The following is a 14,881-nucleotide window of genomic DNA, read 5'->3' as shown; positions in this document are numbered from 1 at the left end:
GCACAAACTGACACATTCCCTGCGACCACTGGAGCTCCAGGTACAAACTCATCACCTGGCTTGGGCCTGGATTTCTGGACAAATCAATGGCATTTCCCATCTTGGGGCTGGGGCTGAGTCCAGCTTTCCTGTAGATTCTGGACTGACTGGCAGAGGGAGAGATAACTAGAAAAACATAAGATTTTATTAAGTGAAGAGACCTAGAGAATCTACCTACTACACAACCCAATCTAGAATAAGTTTTCTCTTCTTATTCTCTTATAGCACCATATTCTTTTCCTTCACAACACTTTTTACAATTTGAAATTGGATACCTATGGGTATGTAGGTAACATTTATACAGTAATTACCACATGTCACTGTTCTACATGCTTTGAACGGATTCACTTAATCCTCACAACAATGCTAGCATCCCCATATTACAGATGAGGAGTTCCAGGTACAGAGAGGTGCGAGAACTTGCCCAGGACTATGGAGCCCACCCACAGTGGAGCTTTGGGTCCCAGCAATCAGGCACTTAGCAATTACATTATGCAGTTCTTTTTACTTAATTTTGTCTCGCTCCTGTAAGACCCATGAAGCAGGGAATGCATCTGCTTTACAAACCACTCCATAGCAGTGTCCAGTGCGATACCAGGCATATAGGAAACATTCAATTCACCTAGTAACTAAACAAATGAATAGGTGGTTGAGGGAATAAATAAATATTCCTTGAATAATAAATGAATGAATGAATGAGGTAATGAACAAAGGAACAACTAGAAAAACCAAGATCCAGATTAACATCGCTCATATTCTATGATTACTTATGGAAGAGTGAGATCCAGAGCTTCAACTTCCTGTGTCTGGTCTGGCTTCTCTAGCTGTAGGACCACCTGGTCCCACCTGCAGAGTCAATAATAAATGGTCTTTTCTCCTTTGCAAATGAAAATTCAAGCAGGAGTCACTCACTTCTTTTGAGGCAGATTATGCATGAACATGTTCAAAACAGAGAATGATATAAGAATGGGATTTTCCTGCATTTACCCTAACTGCAGTAGACAAACATTTTGTTCATTGAGAAGAAGAATCAAAACTGAAAATATGTACGAAGCCCTTTGCAGTAGCAGGTACTAAGGAAATTTCACAAACATTTTTTTTAAATCAACAATTTTTAGTAAACTCATCGGTTTTAAAGTCTCCACTCGATTTATGAAGATCTAAGTATACATAAAGTGTTGCTGTCATTCTCTTTCATGGTGGCAGCACAACATTTAAAAATAAATCATTTGGAAAATGTAAGCAGCTAAGAAAAAAATCACAGGGCCTATACATATGTCAGTTCCCACCATCAATGCCCAGAATTAATTCTGCTCTCCCAAGAGAAATCATAGCAAAATCATAGCAAACAAGGTTTCCAGAGAAACTATTAATTGGTATAATCACATGCACACAAAAGCTATCAACCTGACTGGTTCCTAGGTAAATGGGATAATGTATTACGACTCAAATCCAGTACTAACAAATATCAACTCCCATTCCCAGTATGTACAGTACGGCTACTCCCTCTACAGAAGTGACTGGCCAGTTTATTCTCCAGCCCAGGAGAAAAGAAAACCACCTCCGTAAATGGGCAAACATGTTAGGAAACGATTTATGTTTACCTTTTGCCTTAATAAGCAGCTATATTTACTGTTTCAAATCCTGTGCAATTAGCAATGTCCATGTCTTCAATGGGCATACTAACGGAAAGCAGGTTTTTAAAGATCATTTCAATCATTAAAAAAGGACAACGACAAACTCCAGAAGCTCATTTAGAAAACACACCGTCTCATCAATGGAGCAAAATGGAAGACGAGGCAAGACATCAAAAGTTGAAGAAAATCTGGAGATAAGTAATGCTCAAAGAAAGACATGACTGAAGGTAAGGAAGGAGTGAGGAGAAAATGCCCCTTCTGAGGAAGAGGCAGAGTGCCTTATTTATAAAAGCAAATGACTATGGCACTTCTTAATTTTTCCTGGAAAAATAAAGCCATCTTTCCTTGTGTTGTTTTCTTTAAAGTAGAACTCCATGGGAACACTGCAGAACATGAATCCCATCTTACTGGTAGCTTGGTTCATGTCCCAGGGACCAATGAAAACTAGAATCAACCTATCTAATTGTTCTTATTATAAACATTACATAAAATGAATACAAGGTAATTACTCTGTCACAAGGGCACACTGTTTAAGCAAATAAAGAAATCCAGAATACAATCCTACATCTTATTATCGGTCAGTAGTTCACTACGGACATCGGCCATGGTTTTTTTCTTTCTCATCCCTGGCCACGCCCTGGTGATCTCCTCTCCAGGCCTTCATTTCCCTTTTGATTAAAATAAAAAGTTTTGAATACCTTTTAGGCCTTCCCTGCCCTTTCTAGGATCAGGCTTAAAAATCAGGGCCTTAGAAATTGGTTAGTTTTAGATGTGGGAGTAAAAACTTACAGAAGCCATCCAAAACATTGTGTAACTAATAATTTTCCAAATGAGATCATACTTCCACTGAGAAGCCTAAATAACTGAACTGGACTGAAGATGAAGAATAATCCAATTATTGCAAGGATATTTTCACAATACCACTCTTGCAGATCATCTTCCAGATGCCCAAATGCTCAACTCATGTCATTCAGAGAAAAGGCCATGGAGACGCCTGTTCTCATGTCGGCAGCTTCAGTAAACTTCCCATGTTTTGATAGGGAAAAAAACAGACCAAATTAAATTAGTCTTGAAATTTTTTTTCAGAAATTACACAATTTACTTATTTTTAAAAAACTCTTCTTTATAATCCCACTTAATATTATAAGCAGTATGATGTCTCAAATTATAAACATTCATAACAAAAAATAAAACTGGGCAAACAATACAATTAACTCTTGCTAAAGTTAACAACTAAAGGTAACAAATACGGGAACACACGCACACCCCTGCAAATGGACTTTAGCCTCTTGCAAGTAGATTTAAATTCCTTGAGGGCAGGTCCTGATTCTTAATTTCAATCTGTTGGAATGAATTTCTATTACAGAACTAGGTCCCAGGCATATAACCGTGAGCAGACAAGAGCTCTCTCGCTATGAAGCTTACATTCTAGAGATGGTGACATACCCCCAGAAAGTGTTTTTAAAAATTAATTTTAGGGGTGCCTGGCTGGCTCAGTTGATAAAGCATGCGACTCTTGATCTCAGAGTCATGAGTTCAAGCCCCACGTTGGGTGTGGGGCCTACCTTAATAAAAAATTTATTTTTAAATATGTCAGTGTCAGAAGGAAAACAGGGCTGAGATATAAGTGAAAAACTGGGATACCTATCTACTTTAGATAGAGGGTCACTGGAGGGCAATCTGAGTAAGCGACATTTGTGATCTAGGCAAAGAACTGAGACCTGAGAAAAAGCTAATCTAGCAAGAATGGGGACCACACATGCAAAGGTTTTGAAGTGACCCAGGAGCTGGGCTTGTTTAAGGATAGCTGAAGTGGACAGCAGGAGAGCCACAGTCTAAGTTGGAGAGACCAACCCAACTGTAAGGGGAAATTTACATAGTGTTCTGAGTGCAAAGGGAACCTGATCTGGTTTGTGTTTTATAAGCACCACTCCTGGGGCTCCATGGAAGTAGGGTCTGACAGAAGGGCAAGAGCAGAGCAGGGAGAAGAGCCGAGAGGAGAAGAGTCCCAGCAAGAGATCACAGGGGTTACACCTGTGTGGTGGCAGGCATAGTGGACAGATGTGACATGTTAAAACTAAGTTCTGGAAGCTGAATCAACGGGACGTCCCTCCAGAACTGTAATTGGGGAGTGAAAAGTAGGACTCCAAAATAATTCCTTGGTTTACCAGCGTTAGCAACTACATATTTAAGTGCAGATATCAAATAAGCATTTAGAAACTGAAAAAAGCTGGAGTTCAGAGAAAAGAGCTGGTCTACCTTGATAAATGTGGGGGGCCATCAATAAAAATTTACAAAGTGGTGGGGCGCCTGGGTGGCTCAGTCTTTAAGCGTCTGCCTTCGGCTCAGGTCATGATCTCAGGGTCCTGGGATCGAGCCCCGCATCAGGCTCCCTGCTCCGCGGGAAGCCTGCTTCTCCCTCTCCCACTCCCCCTGCTTGTGTTCCCTCTCTCACTGTGTCTGTCAAATAAATAAAATCTTTAAAAAAAAAAAAATTTACAAAGTGGGTTTTAGAAAATGCATGGGGTTTGGAATCCCGGATCTGCTCCTTGCTAGCTTGTGTCCTTGGGAAAATTACAGACTTCATTTTCTCACTTACAAAACGGGGATTAAAGAAACCTATTTTAAAAGTATTGTCTAGAGCACAAGTCAGCAAACTTTGTAAAGGGCCAAATAAGAAAGAGTTTAAGCTTGGTGGCCATAGAGGATCTGTCCAAAATACTCAAGACTGCCACTGTAGCATGAAAGCAGCCACAGACAATATGTAAACCGGTGAGTGGAGTTCTGTCAAAATGAAACTGTATTTCAAAAATAAAGGACATAGTTTGCCAACCCCTGGTCTAGAGCAGTAGTTGTCCAAGGTAATCCTGGACCAGCAGTATCAGCATCATCTGGGAACTTGTCACGAACACAAATTCTGGACCTCACCCAAGACATACTGAACCAGAAACTCTGGGGGTGGAGTCCAGCAATCGGTCATTATCACAAACCTTCTAGGTGATACACGCTAAAGTTTGAGACCCCCATGGTCAAGAAAATAAATGAATACATACTAGTTAGAACTATTATTATTATTATTATTATTATTATTATTATTATTATTAACCTGGCTCCTAGAAGTTTAGAGTATAATTCCCAAAGACAGAACCAAATGCTGGGTAATTGTGGTAGATCAAGCAAAAGAGACAACAAGCAGTTACAATATAAGGTGGGCTTAGGTAAGACTACTTGAGAAATTAAAGATTGTTTTTTATACTCTTTATTCTAAAGAACTCCTATATTTTCTCATATATTAAGACAGATTTTATTTAGTCCTGTTCACAATCAAAACAAATAATAAATTTCAAATATATATCTCCAATCTAACTTCTAAGAGAACAGGTTTAATGCCAATTAACTAATTCCCAGATCCCTAATGGATATTATTCAATGTTGCTATTACTAGTCTCTACTGCTATAACTAACACACTGTACTTACATGAATATAGAATAAGCAAATTTGTCAGATGCCACTTATTATTTTAACAGAATAATCTGACCTCTGGAAAAGGTTTACAATCAATGGGGAAGTTAAAATATAAAGGGCTGTGTCAAAAAATAGAATATAATATCATCCATTTTCATATTGTTTTTAATAGTGGTATTAGAAACCAGAGATCTGCCTATTGAACATGCCTCAAATTAGATAAAAGAATTACAGATGAGCAGTGCCTGGCTGGCTCAGTTGGTAGAGCATGTGACTCTTGTTCTTGGGGTTGTAAGTTTGAGCCCTACATTGGGTAAGATTACTAAATAATAAATAAATAAATAAATATATAAACAAACTTCAAAACAAAACAAAAAAGAATTATGGAAGAACACAGAGGAGTCATGCCCACTATTACTGCTAAGCTATGTTCATGTCAACAGGCCTTTGCAAAATTCCATAGGAAAACTAAAATAAAATCAGTACACAATGGTTAATAGCCTTGGAAGAAGCCAACAGGAAAGGGCAAGGACCAGACACCAGATCATCTCTCAGAAGAGGGAAGACTAGCTTCTACAACCGGAAAACAATTCAATCAAGCAGACAGTGCACAACATTTAAAGAGCTAGGCAATAGGCCCTAGCTGATCTTCAGAGTGAGCAGCAGGATCAGGGAGGCCCAGCACAGAGTGATGAGGTATCCCAACAGGCACAGAGCACACTCCTGAAGACCTAATGGGAAGAAATATTCAGAAAACCAAGCAGGAAGGCCATCAGCTTAATTTTAGGTAAATTCAGGAAAATCTCTTGGGCTGCCCAGCTAATGAGAATGAAGTGTCTGAAACCAGGGCAAGAGGTTAATTGAAAAAGCTGGAAGCCATCTAGGGCCTGAAAACAAATTTGCTTATTGGCTTATAAAAGGCCTAGGTCATAAAGGTATTTGTCCAAATCATATAACCTGTTACTGAAAATGTTTATGAAGATACAATGGTGAGATGCAAAAGAATGCCTGATTTGCCCAGAAGTACAGCTTGACTTAGAAACTAAAATTGATAATAAACTCCTCCAAAGTGATATTGATAATACAAGTTCCATGGTTCTAACGTTGAGAATTTTAGAAATTCATGTAAAAATTCACAACAGTTTCAAAGTGGAAACTATTGAACTAGTTAAGGGCAGCCACAAAGTAAAAGAACTGGAGCAGCAAATTTAGGCTTCTATATTTAGCTGGGAAAATCCCATTACTTGGAGATCCTCTTTCCAACCCAACCTCTTACAAGAAATAAAACTCAGAAGAGATCAGTAACTTAAAAAATAGTAACTCCCATATCCTCTTGGTGCGGCTGCAAAAACCTGTGTTAAGATGATCTGAAATTAAACCAACCAAAATTTTAATCCCACATTTTTTCCCTTCTATCACATGATTATAGATTATCAGGGAATACATTAAATAACAACTAAAAGTTTAAACCCAGAGTTTTCCAAACTTATGGGTTGTTCAGTATCCTTTCAAAGGTAACTTAAGAGGTTTACATCATTATTTCACAGTTAGTTTATTTAAATATGTTCACAAAAATCTAGATATAAACTTCATATGCTTATAGAGCTAGTTTTTAAACAACTCTAAAGCCAAAATGAATTTACAAAGTAAACACAAGTACAAAACCAGTACCATTTATACTAACAACCTAAATTCAATGTGATAAAAGATGTTATTTTCCAAAACAACAGGACTATGGCACAGCACAGGGTCAGCATCCCAGTGTTACTATGGACCTTGTGATTTTTTTTCGAAACCACTTTTCTCTACTTGAACTCCTGCAAAATCATACATTAGCCCATCAAGTCATTGGGCTTTATTTGACTTTAAATTTTACATATTCTTGAGGCGCCTGGGTGGTTAAGTCGGTTAAGAGTCTGTCTTCAGGGTGCCTGGGTGGCTCAGTTGGTTAAGCGACTGCCTTCGGCTCAGGTCATGATCCTGGAGTCCCGGGATCGAGTCCCGCATCGGGCTCCCTGCTCTGCAGGGAGTCTGCTCCTCCCTCTGACCCTCCCCCCTCTCATGTGCTCTCTCTCTCATTCTCTCTCTCTCAAATAAATAAATAAAATCTTTAAAAAAAAAAAAAAAAAAAAAAAAGAGTCTGTCTTCAGCTCAGGTCATGATCCCAGCATCTTGGGATGGACACATCAAACTCCGTGCTCAGCGGGGAGCCGGCCTCTCCCTCTGCCTGCCAGTCCCCTTGCTCTCTCTGACAAATAAATAAATAAAACCTTTAAAAAAAAAAAAAAAGCATCTGGCTTTGGCTCAGGTCAGGATCTCAGGGTCCTAGGATGGAGATCCATGTCAGTGTCCTGCTCCCTGCTCAGCAGGGAGTCAGGTTCTCCCTCTGCCCCTCCCCCGCACTGGTGTTCTCTGCCCCCCCAAATTAATAAATAAAATCTTTTTTAAAAATTTACATATTCTTGGGGCACCTGAGTGGCTCAGTCGTTAAGCGTCTGCCTTCGGCTCAGGTCATGATCCCAGGGTCCTGGGATCGAGCCCTGCATCGGGCTCCCTGCTCAGCGGGAAGCCTGCTTCTCCCTCTCCCACTCCCCCGCTTGTGTTCCCTCTTTCGCTGTATCTCTCACTGTCAAATAAATAAAATCTTTAAAAAAATAAAATAAAAAAAAATAAAATTTACATATTCTTTTCTCTTTAACTTAAGGTAATTATGATAGCACAACTTGGTTCCAGTGTTTCTTGCTTGATCGTATATGTTTTATAATGATGGTCAGTGCATTATTTTTATATCTTATAATTTTATGTTTTATATTATATAATTGTATACTTTCATATTATAATACAGTTAATAGTTTAAACTTTATACTTTCTTATATTTTATAGTGTTTATATACTTTATATATACTTTATATAATGCATAGCTGTACCTGTTCTTAAATACACATCCTAAAGACTTTATATTCTTTCCTAAACTTATTCTAAATTTTTATTCTAACCTGTACTTACAGAGGTTACAAAGAGACTGTCATAATTTACTTCCCTGCTTTCCTAAGGACACTACATAAAAGATACACCAGAGTTCAACTTCCCCAGCCTAAGAAATCATGTAGAACTTTTACTTCTCATTTGCCTATATATATAGGCATAACTATATCCAAACATGCACCAAGCATAATTATTATTTTACAAATTTAATAAGCATACTTAACTGTGGATATTTTTAATACAAAAGTGGAAAAAAGTAGACAAATACTGCATGATCTCATTTTCATATGGAACCTAAAAAGTCAAACTCATAAATGCACAGAGTAAAATAGTGGTTTCCAGGGGCTGGGGGATGGCAGAAATGGAACGATATTGGTCAAACGGTACCAACTGTCAGTGATGTAGGATGAATAAGTTCTGAAGATCTAATGTACAGGCAGCACGGTGACTATAGTTAATAAAATACTACATTGTATACTTGAATTTTTTTTTTTTTTTAAGATTTTATTTATTTATTTGAGGGAGAGAGAGCACAAGTGGCCAGAGAGGCAGAGGGAGAAGCAGGCTCCCCTCGAGCAGGGATCCCGATGCGGGGCTGGATCCCAGGACCCTGAGATCATAACCTGGGCCGAAGGCAGACACCTAACCGACTGAGACACCCAGGCGCACCAAATTCTGTCACCACACACACACACACACACACACACACACACACACACAAGATAGCCATGTGAGGTGATGGATATACTAATGAGCTTGCTTGTGGTAATCATTTCATTTGATATATATATTGAAACATCACATTGTCCCTTTAAATATATACAATTTTTATTTTTTAATTATACCTCAATAAAGCTGGAAAATAACACTACTATATTAAAAAAAAGAGTGGGAAAAGTGATAGTATAAAAGTTTCTAACACTGGGCGCCTGGGTGGCTCAGTTGGTTAAGCGACTGCCTTCGGCTCAGGTCATGATCCTGGAGTCTCCGGATCGAGTCCCGCATCGGGCTCCCTGCTCAGCAGGGAGTCTGCTTCTCCCTCTGACCCTCCCCCCTCTCATGTGCTCTCTCTCGCTCTCTCAAATAAATAAATAAAATCTTTAAAAAAAAAAAAAAAAAGTTTCTAACACTAACAACTAAAAGCTCATTTTTCAACAACTGCATTCTACAGTAGAAGATAAGAAAACAGCCTTTAGAGTCGGTCGGTCGGCCTGGCCTGGAAACTGCTTCTCCTATTACAAATCTTGTGTCCTTGGGGCAACAATGTAAACTTTCTACACCTCAGTTTTCTCCTCCGTAAAACAGGAGGAATACTGGTATATAATTGGCACAATTACTGTAAAGATAAAATGTGATAACCTAGGAAAAGCACTAAGGGGGCAGTACCATCACCCAGAAAGAGCTCAATAAATGGGGCGCCTGGGTGGCTCAGTCGTTAAGCGTCTGCCTTCAGCTCAAATCATGATCCCAGGGTCCTGGGATCAAGCCCCGCCTCGAGCCCCGCCTCGAGCCCCGCCTCGAGCCCCACATTGGGCTCCCTGCTCGGAAGGAAGCCTGCTTCTCCCCTTCCCACTCCTCCTGCTTGTGTTCCCGCTCTGGCTGTCTCTTTCTCTGTCAAATAAATAAATAAAATCTTAAAAAAAAAAAGAGTTCAATAAATATTAGCTTCTAAGGAAATGCATGGAAAAGTGACTCAGACATACTATGGTGTATAGTATCACATTATAACCTTAAAGTAACAAGCCAAGGACATCCTTAGTTGATGCTTCTGGATGTGTTATTAATATGTCATGTTGACCATATTTCCAGCAAAATCTTTTTCCTGCTCAATAATTCTGAATATGCTACTAACTTAAATTACAACTGATCTGTCCCTCATTTTACAAGAGGCTACACCTAAGTAACTGGCATGTTGACTTGGTTCAGACATGCCAACATGGCCCAAACGAAATGGGACTCTAAAACAGCCATCCAGATGATTTTAACAAAACAAAGACCCTGGGATTGGGGAAAAAAAGAAAAAAAAATGAGTAAACATTGTTTGCACTAATTATTCAGAGTGGCCATAATCTTATCCAACAAATTGTTAACTCTATATTTCTTTTTGCCTGATTTTCTTTTTTTTTTTTTAAGATTTCATTTGTTTATTTTAGAGAGAGTGTGAGTGGGGGGAGGGGCAGAAGGAGAGGGAGAGAGAGAGAGAATCCTAAACTGACTCCAAGCTGAGCACAGAGCTCAATGTGGGGCTCAATCCCAGGACAACTGAGATCATGACCTGAGCTGAAATCAAGAGTCAGACGTCCAACCGACTAAACCACCCAGGCACCCCTGCTTGATTTAAACAGCCAGTATACAAAACATGCTGAATGCTGTTATTTCTCTGGATATAAATAAATAAACCTTTAATTTTTGCAAAATCTTATCATAATTTAACATTGGGACATACTCCTAAAAAACTGTTTATTCCATTTGCAAAACTTAAAACTTGAAAAGTAAAGTTTTCATTCAACATATGGATAGTCTTAGGATGCCTGGCAGAATAATGTCTATCTAGGGAAGATCTGCAAAGCCATTTAGCTAGAAATTGAAAAGTTTCTTAAAAACCTTCTGTAGTCAGATATTATTCCTCCTCACACTTACCTTGAACTTCCAGGTCTGAGAACTGCAAAAATAACTAAGGGAACAAATGTGGTCATATAACCCAACAAATGAATAAAATCATTGAGGGCAATGGATCTCGATCTGTGCTCCCCAGGCCAGTAGACTGAGCATCATCATTGGGGGAACTTGATAGCATCAGAAATTGAGGGGGGGGGGATTTGTCGTGTGTTTTAACAAGCCTTGCAGGTAATTCTGATAAATACTCAAGTTTGAGAACCAGAGCTTTGGCTTATGATAAACAAGCCCAAATACTGACCAGTCTCAATCTTCACTATAACTAACACTGCCTCACAACTGGGAGGCTCTGGGCACACATTTTTTACCTTTCCCCCAGATATCAAGGTCAAGATTCTACCATGGAATGGAGCCAGGGCAAATCAACCTCCAACTCAAATCAGGACAGGGGGGTGGGGGGACAACAAAAAAGCAACTACAGCAAACATGAAGGGAGAGAGATCTACCTGTCTAGGATGGCACAGACTATTCAGAAAGCAGGCAGAGAAATGTGAAAACTTCCAGATTTCTATTTCTTTTGTTTCCTGACTAGTATATTCCCATCAGCTATGAGTAAGAACTTCTGAGAAAGGGCCCCTTTTGAAAACTATCAACAGAAGTAAACTGAAAATTGGTTACCTGAATAAAGCTCAGAAAATAATAAATATTTTATGAGGAACAAAAATATTACAGATTTAGAGAACTTAGAGCTCAAATAAACTGGTGTCAAGTTCATTTTCAAGAATTTTAAGAACACGGGGCGCCTGGGTGGCTCAGTCGTTAAGCATCGCCTTCAGCTCAGGTCATGATCCCAGGGTCCTGGGATGGAGCCCTGCATCGGGCTCCCTGCTCCACAGGAAGCCTGTTTCTCCCTCTCCCACTCCCCCTGCTTGTGCTCCCTCTCTCGCTGTGTCTCTCTCTGTCAAATAAATTTAAAAAAAAAGAATTTTAAGAACACAAATTATAAAATCTCTTTGAAATTACATTCTTGCAAGCTTCAGGAAATATATACATAAACAAAATCAACAAAAATTATAGTAATCGTGTTTTTGTTTTTTAAATGATTGCTCATTCTATAATCTTGAAATATAATTTTCATGCAGTCTCATGCAAATGATAATTAACACCTTTAATCTCCAACAATATTTATAAACACTAACAACTCTTGCTTTTTTGCATATGGTAAAATAGACATAACTTGGAATAATTTCTGCTTTTTAATTGGGAAACTGAGATAATGCTACATAGTCTCTTTCTGAAAGTAGATAAAGATAAAAATTTGAATATTAGTGACCTACCCTAGATCTTAGATAGAGAATCAGATATTCTTGGTTCCTCAACCAGTTTTAAATCTATATCTCAATTTATGCCAGTGGGATTTTTTTAATTATGTACAGTTAAGTATTTTCACTAACTCAAATACCCAAGTTTGGCTGGAATGTACTAAAGCTGACATTCCTCCTGTGCAGGACCACACAGGCTTGAATAAATGGGAACCAATCTGCACAGGCATATATTTGATCTGGAACTGGTTGGTTTGCTCCTGACTTCCACCTCTCTTTGCACCTGGGAGAAACAGCTCTTCATTAGGCCATTCTGGCTGAGTGCTCCTTTAGACCCACATCCTTAAGTTGACTCTGACCCACCAAGAGAGGGGGAGCCAGAGGGCACACCACCATGGCAACTCCCCACAACAGACCCAAGCTACTAACACAGCTCTCCCATCTCAGAGGTCACATGTAGATCCAGCCCCCAAAAGATATGAGCAGATACTCTGCAAAACCTTATCATTTCTTATATGGAAACTACAATCCCCCATCTCAGTGGCTAGGCATAAACACAAACTTTGCCATTCAGCTGTAGTCACCGTATATCCTGGTTTGCCCTACACGGTCCAGGTTTACACTTGTAATGTTTGTGTAATTATTAGTGGTGTCCCTATTCTCAGTAAAAGTTGCCCTAGATTAGAGACGCCTGGGTGGCTCAGTCAGTTAAGACTCCAACTCTTGATTTTGGCTCAGGTCATGATCTCAGGGTCCTGAAATCAAGCCCAGGTTGGGCTCCACGCTCAGTGGTGAGGCTGCTTAAATCTTCTCTTTCTCCCTATGCCCCTCTCCCTGCTTACACGTGCTCTTTCTCTCTCTCTCAAATAAATAAATAAATCTTTTTAAAAAATCACCCTAGATTAAACAATGAATTATATGGCCATCCTACAGACAGGCCCATTTCAGAAAAGGGACAGACATGAGAGACAAACCAAAGGCAAATTTATTCATGGATGTTTGGAGGCCTACTCCTCTAGGCTACCATCCTTACTTTCTTCAGTGACCAGAGACTCTTAACAATGATCTTAAAGTCCAACTAAAGATTTCTCCCCTTCAAATTTAGAACTCAGGAGCAAAGCAAACAGTAGGTCTTTTTCCTTCTGATTTCAAAGGTGCCTAGAACCACCCAGAGCCTACTCTATATGAAGCATACCCCTAGATGGAAACAATGTGAGGAATATCCCTTTAACCAGTTCAGCTGTAGAAACATCACTTCTGAGAATGTTACTTAACAATCCTTCCCCCAGAATGGCCCTACGCCCACTATGAGAGCCACATCAAGTGAATCCAGATGCCCAAACGGAAAAGTGGCAAAAAGCACACAGTGTCTGATGATTGCACTTGTCCATTCAACAAATATTTATGAAAAACAAAATGGCAGCCCTTAAATCTCTGAATCCAAACCTCAGATGTGTTTTGTTGGGTCCAGATAGGAATCTTAAATGTTTAAAACATTTGCTAATGCTTTAAAATATGAAGTCATACCTAAAAATCCAGACTTCCACTCTTAGGAAATCAGAGGCTCTGGCAACACTAGGCTTGTATCTTGTTAATGCAATTTGCAACTGGTGCTGAGTAACTCCCTGAGAAATGACCATCATTCCATGGTCCTCGGTCCTCACTCAACCTCCACCTCACTCAACCAAATCCCAGGCATTTGAGTTTGCAACCCTGATATATGGCTGGAGATAATCCTTCATGGAACAACCATCTGGCCTTTCATATTAAGGATCCTCTACCAGGGATGCTCTAGGTTCAGAGTAAACTGGAATCCGTATCTTTAGATCAAAGACTCAACAAGGAAATGGCAATAAACAGGAAAAGTTAGGGTTTTTTTCTCTTTTATCAAAAGGACATATGGTTGCCACTGTTCCTACAGGATCAAAAGGGAGAAATGAGCCTAAGCATGTTATTATTTGTAAAATAATAGCACATTCAGCCTCAAACACCTAAATACATAATTAAGGTTAAAAAGCGGGGGGGGGGGGGGGGGGGGGCATGTTTTTAATTGATCCCCTAACAATGAATCTGGGAAGGACTCAACTGTCAAGAATTCAAAGTGCCATGACCCGTAAGCAAACTTTGACCATCACTGAAATTAGCCATGATGTGTCATGTATCAGATCTGAAGAAAATAACTTTAACATAAACTACCCAAAATCATAAAACATTCCTTACAGTCCTGGGAAAATGCAATTTCTTCCTCCTTATTGACAGAACCCAAAAATCTTAATACAATAAAATTAGTGATAACTTCCAAATATAAAGAACATGCTGTACTCCCATTTCAACAGAGGTGAAAGCTAAAAATAAGCTTTGAACAAATAAGCACAAAATGAAATTCATTTTAATCATGGTTGGAATGTTGAGACAATTTGTAAAAATGGTATTTTAACATACATCTAACTGCAGTCATATAAGTTAAAATTGCTCTCTTCATACTGGGAGTTTTTAATGTTAAAGTATTAAACTAGCTTACAAAATAACTGATGAAATCTAAGACAATGAGCTTTTATTTTCTTCAATTCAGCCACAGGCCTTTTGTAAAAAACTCTTTCAATGACAGATACTAAAATAATGAATTAAGAAAAAAAGTCTTATTTGCAGGATGTTTTTCTCCTTTGACTATTATTAATTCCCCAGCTATCAAAGGAACTGCCATATGTTGCAACTGAGACTTTATTTATATTTAGACAACATTATTTTTCTAAAGAACCTAAAGTACTTTGCAAACATTAAAGAGCTATTTTTAGAATAGCATTTTGGGGGCTTAT

At 38.9% G+C, this 14,881-nt stretch overlaps 1 protein-coding gene across 5 annotated transcripts in view; it reads right to left on the bottom strand.

Annotated features, from left to right (window-relative positions):
- TBC1D4 (TBC1 domain family member 4) overlaps window positions 1–14,881 on the bottom strand; it is a 177,112-nt gene that overhangs the window by 160,395 nt on the left and 1,836 nt on the right. The gene's annotated exons all lie outside the window — the stretch shown is intronic.

This window comes from Halichoerus grypus, chromosome 4 (genome assembly GCF_964656455.1).
Source record: "Halichoerus grypus chromosome 4, mHalGry1.hap1.1, whole genome shotgun sequence".
NCBI classification, from domain to species: Eukaryota; Metazoa; Chordata; class Mammalia; order Carnivora; family Phocidae; genus Halichoerus; species Halichoerus grypus.
This window is presented reverse-complemented; position numbering and strand designations above follow the sequence as displayed.